Source organism: Salmo trutta, chromosome 14 (assembly GCF_901001165.1).
Source record: "Salmo trutta chromosome 14, fSalTru1.1, whole genome shotgun sequence".
NCBI classification, from domain to species: Eukaryota; Metazoa; Chordata; class Actinopteri; order Salmoniformes; family Salmonidae; genus Salmo; species Salmo trutta.
Window position 1 is genome coordinate 14,067,446 of NC_042970.1, and position 7,768 is coordinate 14,075,213.

Sequence of the window (7,768 nt, forward strand, 5' to 3'; positions counted from 1 at the left end):
AACCTATAGATTAGCGCCTAATTCATTTATTTCTGTTGACTGATTTCCTTATATGAACAGTAACTCAGTAAAATCATTGAAATTGTTGCATGTTTCGTTTTTTCTTTTTTCAGTATAAACATATACTTATATTCCGGACTCTAAGATTGCGCATTCTGATATTTCTTAATTTCTTTCTTTTCACTTTCGGATTATGTTTGTATTGTTTTCTTGGTATTATTACTGCACTGTTGGAGCTAGAAACACAAGCATTATGCTGCACCTGAGATAACATCTGCAATTCTGTGTACACAACCAATAAACCTTTCTTTGATTGGGTGTCATTTCATTGGGCTCTGAATAATACGGAGTGTTGCTGGGTATTTAGACCTAAGTCCCACATTAAATAATACCATATATAGATTCCACTGACCCTACGCCACTTTTACATCGGCACATATAATAATTCTCTATAAGCCAATGTGTAATTTATAGGCCTACAGGGTATTGCATTGGGACCAATATAATGGGTGGAGTAGAAAGTGCTGCTGGGAATTCAGACCAGTGATAGATCAGTAGGGTCCGTTGAATGTTTGTTTTATTAATTTACTCCAACCATTGCTCAACTTGCGCCACATTATCTTATATACAGTAGTAATTATCTTTAGTTTAGATTTTTGTAACATAATTGTTCCATTATACACTATGCAAAGCTGCAAAAAATGATTAATTTCGTATCGTACACATAGCGTTTTACCGCAGATTTTTATTTTGAAGGCAAAATCGGAAAACCGGAAATGTTAATGTTGCTGTCGTGACGCTAATCCTGGGCAGCACGCTACAGTCGCCTGGGAGGGTGAAACACCCGTGAAGCGCGCCAATGCATGGACAATTCTTATCAGCGGTGTAAAGTACTTAAGTAAAAATACTTGAAAGTTTTTGGGGGGGTATCTGTACTTTACTTTACTATTTATGTTTTTGACAACTTTTACTTCACTACATTCCTAAAGAAAATAATGTACTTTTTACTCCATACATTTTCCCTGACACCCAAAAGTACTCGTTACATTTTGAATGCTTGGCAGGACAGGAAAATGGTCAAATTCACGCACTTATCAAGAGAACATCCCTGGTATTGCCTTTGATCTGGCGGACTCACTAAACACACATGCTACGTTTGTAATTATTTCTGAGTGTTTTCGATTTGAAGGCATGCACATGCGCAGTTCGTCGCGAGAGACCTTTTGACGTGTTTCTACGCATGAGCTTTGCTAGCCAACATCGCCTGACATCGCCCACAAGTGTGATCGGGGATTTCTATTGAAGAAGCTGTTTTAGCCTATCTTCATACTGTACCAAATATTTTATAACTAACTCAAGATAGACCAGAGACAGAGCCTGTCGTTTCCAGTCAGGAGCATAAAAATCATAGTGGGCAGAACAAGCAAGGAGGTGGGCAGAGCCAAGCACGAGTTAGCGAGATCCTATTGGCGAGCTCTAGCATAATTTGCATATTTCTGTTTGGGAACGACTACTCTGTGAAGTGCGTGTTTGCAATAACAAAATTCGCCCTTGCAATGCTTCTAAAGAACGCTTTTTTTTTTACTTTGGCAAAGGGTAAAGTCTACCAAACTTAGTCCACTCTGTTCATAACAGACTCTTGTTTTGGAAACGGAAAACTGTATTGAGATTAAATGTTTCATTGATGAGAACATTTGCAGAAAGTCTGCCAAAATCCATCTCGCTCAATCTTCTCTCCCTGACAGCCACTGGGCTTCCTCTCATCACACCGGATGCTTCACATTTATACATCCGGTGAAATATCTAATTGTGACGTAAGGTCTTTGTGACTATATTCTAACTGTACTGTCTTTGACTCAGTGGCATGGACGGCGATGTCCGGACTTCGAAATAATTCTTTACACATTACCTGGGATGAATGTCAATAGTTTAAAATCCATCCATCTCGTTCATCTGCATTAATCTGAACACAGGTGAACATATTGTGTTGGATACCTGCCTAGTGCCTACCTGGTATTTGCTGTGACCTCTACATTTCTTTGAAATCGGTGTAGATGAAGAAAAGGAGACCAGGGAATGAAGTCTCTTTAGATGCAATCTTGGCCTAGTAATGCAATACTATTCAGCTGATCAAATCTCTGTGATATTCTTTGTTTAAGTAATTACCAGGCGAGTAATAAGACTTCTTTCATCGTCCACGGAGTTACGTTTTAAAAGTTAGAATAGGTCAGGCTACTGAATAACTGACCAGTTCCTAAATGTTCCATCTTATGAAACTGTGGCAACATGCAAGGTTTGCGGATCCTGTTTTGAAGCTGACAGCTGATTGGACAAACAGATGATAACTGCCTCACACCATTGATGATCATCTTTACAACATTAATTGAGGAGACCATAAAGCTATAGAGAGCTTTAGTCTCAGAGACTGTCCAAAAACAACTGCTCGCCACTAGCCCTTCTAGGTTTGCAGAACTAAAATAATTGAATAAGTGTAAGCGACGTAACCAGGAAGCTCCCTGCTCAGCGTTCAACACCATAGTGCCCTCCAAGCTCGTCACCAAGCTTGGGACCCTGGGACTGAACACCTCCCTCTGCAACTGGATCCTGTACTTCCTGACTGGCCAACCGTGGGTGTTAAGAATAGGCAACAGCACCTCTGCCATGCTGACCTTCAACATGGGGGCCCCGCAGGGTTGTGTGCTTAGCATCCTTCTGTACTCCTTGTTTTCCCACAAGTGTGTGGCCACGCACGACTCCAACTCCATCAAGTTTGCTGACGACACGATGGTGGTAGGCCTGATCACCAACAGCGATGAGACAGCCTACGGGGCGAAGGTCAGAGAACTGTCAGTGTGGTGCCAGGACAACATTCTCTCCCTCAACGTCAGGATGACCAAGGAGCTGATTGTGGACTACTGGAAACAGGGGGGTTGAGCTGTATCATTGAGAGCATCCTGACTGGTGGTTGTATCACCGTCTGGTATGGCAACTGCACCACCTGCGACTGGAAAGCTCTACAAGACTCCAACCACCCAAGACATGGACAGTTCTCCATGCTAATGTCCGGCAGGAGGTACCGGTGCATCAAGGTGCATCAAGGCTCAGACAAAACAGACTATCCCCTGACTGTTAAATGTTGAGGGGTGGCAGGTAGCCTAGTGGTTAGAGTGTTAGACTAGTAACCGAAAGGTTGCAAGATTGAATCCCTGAGCTGACAAGGTACAAATCTGTCGTTCTGCCCCTGAACAAGGCTTAACCCACTGTTCCTAGGCTGTCATTGAAAATAAGAATTTGTTCGTAACTGACTTCCCTAGTTAAATAAAGGTTAAAAATAAAAAAATGTCTAACAACTACTCCCTCTCACACAGACTCTATGACCATCCACAGGTCTCTACCCACTCAGACACAACCTATGCTGCTGCTAAAATGATTATTGGGTTCTGTGTGGCTCAGCTGGTAGAGCATGGTGCTTGCAATGCCAGGGTTGTGGGTACAATTCCCACAGGGGACCAGTATGAAAATCTACTCTCTACAGGGGACCAGTATGAAAATCTACTCTCTACTCTACTGTAAGTTGTGCTGGAAAAGAGTGTTGACTAAAATGTGATTAGATGTATTATTCCATTACGCTGCTGTCCATTGATTGCCATTACGATTAGTATTTATCCCGCTACTGGTCACTATTACTCCTGTTAACATGTATATTACCATTGGATTTGAAATTGTACAATGACTGTGAGGTTAAAGTGCAGATTGTCGGCTTTAATATGAGGGTGTTGCATCCATATCGAGTAAACCGGTTACAAATTACAAGACTTTTAGTTTATAGTCCCCCCATTTTAGGGAAAAGTATTGGGACAAATTCACTTATATTTGTATTGAAGTTGTAAAAAGTGAAGTATTTGGTCCCGTAGTCATAGCACGCAATGACTACATCAAGCTTGTGACTAGAAATGTTTAATGCATTTGCTGTGCCCAATAGAAATGAACGGTAAATAATGTATTGTGTCATTTTAGAGTCACTTTTATTGTTAATAAGAATATATGTTTCTAAACACTGATACATTAATGTGGATGATACCATGATTACGGATAATGCTGAATGAATCATGAATAATGATGAGTGAGCAAGTTAGTGGCATAAATTCACTATGTGGAATACAAGTATGTGGACACTCCTTCAAATTAGTGGTTTCCTTCAAATTAGGTGTATAAAATCGAGCTCACAGCCATGCAATCTCCATAGATAACATTGGCAGTAGAATGGCCCGTAATGAAGAGCTCCGTGACTTTCAACTTGGTACCGTGCTAAGATTCCACCTTAACAAGTCAGTATGTCAAATTTCTGCCCTGCTAGAACTGTCATGGTCAACTGTAAATGCTCTTATTGTGAAGTGGAAACGTCTCGGAGCAACAATGGCTCCACCGCGAAGTGGTAGGCCACACAAGCTCACAGAATGGGAGAGCAGTGCTGAAGAGCGTCTGTCATTGAATGCAACACTCACAGTTCTAAACTTACTCTGGAAGCAACGTTAGCACAAGAACTGTTTGTCGGGAGCTTCATGAAATGAGTTTCCATGACCAAGCAGCCGCACACAAGCCTAAGATCACCATGCGCAATGCCAAGCATCGGCTGGAGTGGCGTAAAGCTCGCCGCTAACGCGTTCTCTGGAGTGATGAATCACACTTCACCATCTGGCAGTCCAACAAACAAAAATCTGAGTTTGGCAGATGCCAGGAGAACGCTACCTGCCTGAATGCATAGTGCCAACTGTAAAGTTTGGTGGAGGAATAATGGTCTGGGGCTGTTTTTCATGGTTCAGGCTAGGCTCCTTAGTTCCAGTGAAGGGAAACTTAATGCTTCAGCATACAATTACATTCTAGACGATTCTGTGCTTCCAACTTTGTGGCAACAGTTTGGGCAAGGCCCTTTTCTGTTTCAGCATGACAATGCCCCCGTGCAAAAAGCGAGGTCCATACAGAAATGGTTTGTCGAGATCGGTGTTGAAGAACTTCACTGGCCTGCACAGAGCCCTGACCTCAACCCCATCGAACACCTTTGGAATGAATTGGATGCCCGACTGCGATCCAGGCCTAATCGTCCAACATCAGTGCCCAACCTCACTAATGCTCGTGGCTGAATGGAAGCAAGTCCCTGCATCAATGTTCCAACATCTACTGGAAAGCAGGGACCAACTCCATATTAATGCCCATGATTTTAGAATGAGATGTTCGATGAGCAGGTGTCCACATACTTTTGGCCATCTAGTGTATCATATACCCCCCCCCCCCCCCCCCCCCAAATGCTACCCTCTCCTGTTATTGTAATGGTGAGAGGTTAGCATGTCTTGGGGGTATGAGATTTGTGCATCCGTAACTTTCTCACTCATCATTATTCATGATTAATTCAGGATTATCAGTAATCATAGTATCATCCACATTAATGTAATAGTGTTTAGAAACATATTCTATTCTTATTTACAATAAAAGTGACTCCAAAATGACACAATACATTATTTACCACTCATTTCTGAAACTCCACAAAAACAAACAGCAAATGCATCCAACACATTTGTAGAGTCACAAGCTTGGTGTAGTCATTGTGTGCTGTGCATATGGGACCAAATATTTAACTTTTTACTACACATCTATGTGAATTTGTCTCAATACTTTTGGTCCCCTAAAATCAGGGGACAAGCACAGAAAGTGCTGTAGATTCTAAACTGTTGACCCAATATGGGTGAAAATACCCTCAAATGAAAGCTGACAGTCTGCACTTTAACCATAGTCATTGTTTGTATCATTTCAAAAGAGCCAAAACAAAAACAGAAGTGTCACAATACTTTTGGAGCTCACTGTTCATCCCACTACCGATCACTTTTTTTAATATTTTTTTTTTTTTAGATATAAACCCACCTCATCCACTCCAGCAAGGTACTGGCACTGACCTGTAAATACAGTGGATTCGGAAAGTATTCACAACTCTTGACGTTTTCCACATTTTGTTACGTTATAGCCTTATTCTCAAATTGTTTAAATCGTTTTTCCCCTAATCAATCTACACACAATACCCCATAATGACGAAGCAAAAACAGGTTTTTAGAATTTTTTGCAAATGTATTAAAAACAAAACCCTGAAATACCACATTTACATAAGTATTCAGACCCTTTAGTCAGTACTTTGTTGAATCACCTTTGGCAGCGATTACAGCCTTGAGTCTTCTTGGGAATGACGCTACAAGCTTGGCACAGCTGTATTTGGGATGTTTCTCCCATTCTTCTCTGCAGATCCTCTCAAGCTCTGTCAGGTTGGATGGGGAGTGTCGCAGCACAGCTATTTTCAGGTCTTCCCAGAGATGTTCGATCAGATTCTGGCTGGGCCACTAAAGGACATTCAGAGACTTGTCCCGAAGCCATTCCTGCATTGCCTTGGCAGTGTACTTAGGGTCATTGTCCTGTTGGAAGGTCAACCTTCGCCCCAGTCTGAGGTCCTGAGCGCCCTAGAGCAGGTTTTCATCAAGGATCTCTGTACTTTGCTCCATTCATCTTTTCCTCAATCCTGACTAGTCTCCCAGTCCCTGCCGCTGAAAAACATCCCCACAGCATGATGCTGCCACCACCATGCTTCACCTTAGGGATGGTGCCAGGTTTCCTCCAGACGTGACGCTTGGCATTCAGGCTAAAGAGTTTCATCAGACCAGAGAATCTTGTTTCTCATGGTCTGAGAGTCCTTTAGGAGCCTTTTGGCAAACTCCAAGCGGGCTGTCATGTGCCTTTTACTGAGGAGTGGCTTCTGTCTGGCCATTACCATATAGGCTTGATTGCTGGAGTGCTGCAGAGATGGTTGTCCTTCTGGAAGGTTCTCCCATCTCCACAGAGGAACTCTGGGACTCTATCAGAGCTCACCTCCCTGACCAAAGCCCTTCTCCCCCGTTTGCTCAGTTTGGCCGAGTGGCCAGCTCTAGGAAGAGTCTTGGTGGTTCCAAACTTCTTCCATTTAAGAATGATGGAGGCCACTGTTTTCTTGGGGACCTTCAATGCTGCAGAAATGTTTTGGTACCCTTCCCCAGATCTGTGCCTTGACAAAATCTTGTCTCGGAGCTCTAGGGACAATTCCTTCGACCTCATGGCTTGGTTTTTACTCTGAAGTGCACTGTCAACTGTGGGAGCTTATATAGACAGGTGTGTGCCTTTCCAAATCATGTCCAATCAATTGAATTTACCACAGGTGGACTCCAATCAAGTTGTAGATACAGCTCAAGGATGATCAATGGAAACAGGATGCACCTGAGCTCAATTTCGAGTCTCATCGCAAAGGGTCTGAATACTTGTGTCAATAAGGTATCTGTTTTTTATTTGTAATACATTTGCAACAATGTCTAAAAAAACTGTTTTCACTTTGTCATTATGGGTTATTGTGTGTAAATCGATGAGGAAAATGTTTTATTTCATCCATTTTAGAACAAGGTTGCAACGTAACAAAATGTGGAAAAAGTCAAGGGGTCTGAATACTTTCCAAATGCACTGTACTTGCATTCTGGTGTTCTTTAACTCTCATCGTAGTTCTTGTGTGGTTTTTATTCTTACTTTCATTTTTTATTCTATTTTCTCTGATTATCACTGCATTGTTAGGAAAGAGCTCTCAAGGTAAGAATTTCACTGTACACCTGTTGTTTCCTGTGCACGTGGCGAATAAATGTTGAAACTTGAACTCATGATCTATCCAGTTGTTGTACCCGAACAAAGCCTCCCATCCCGTGTGTGTGTG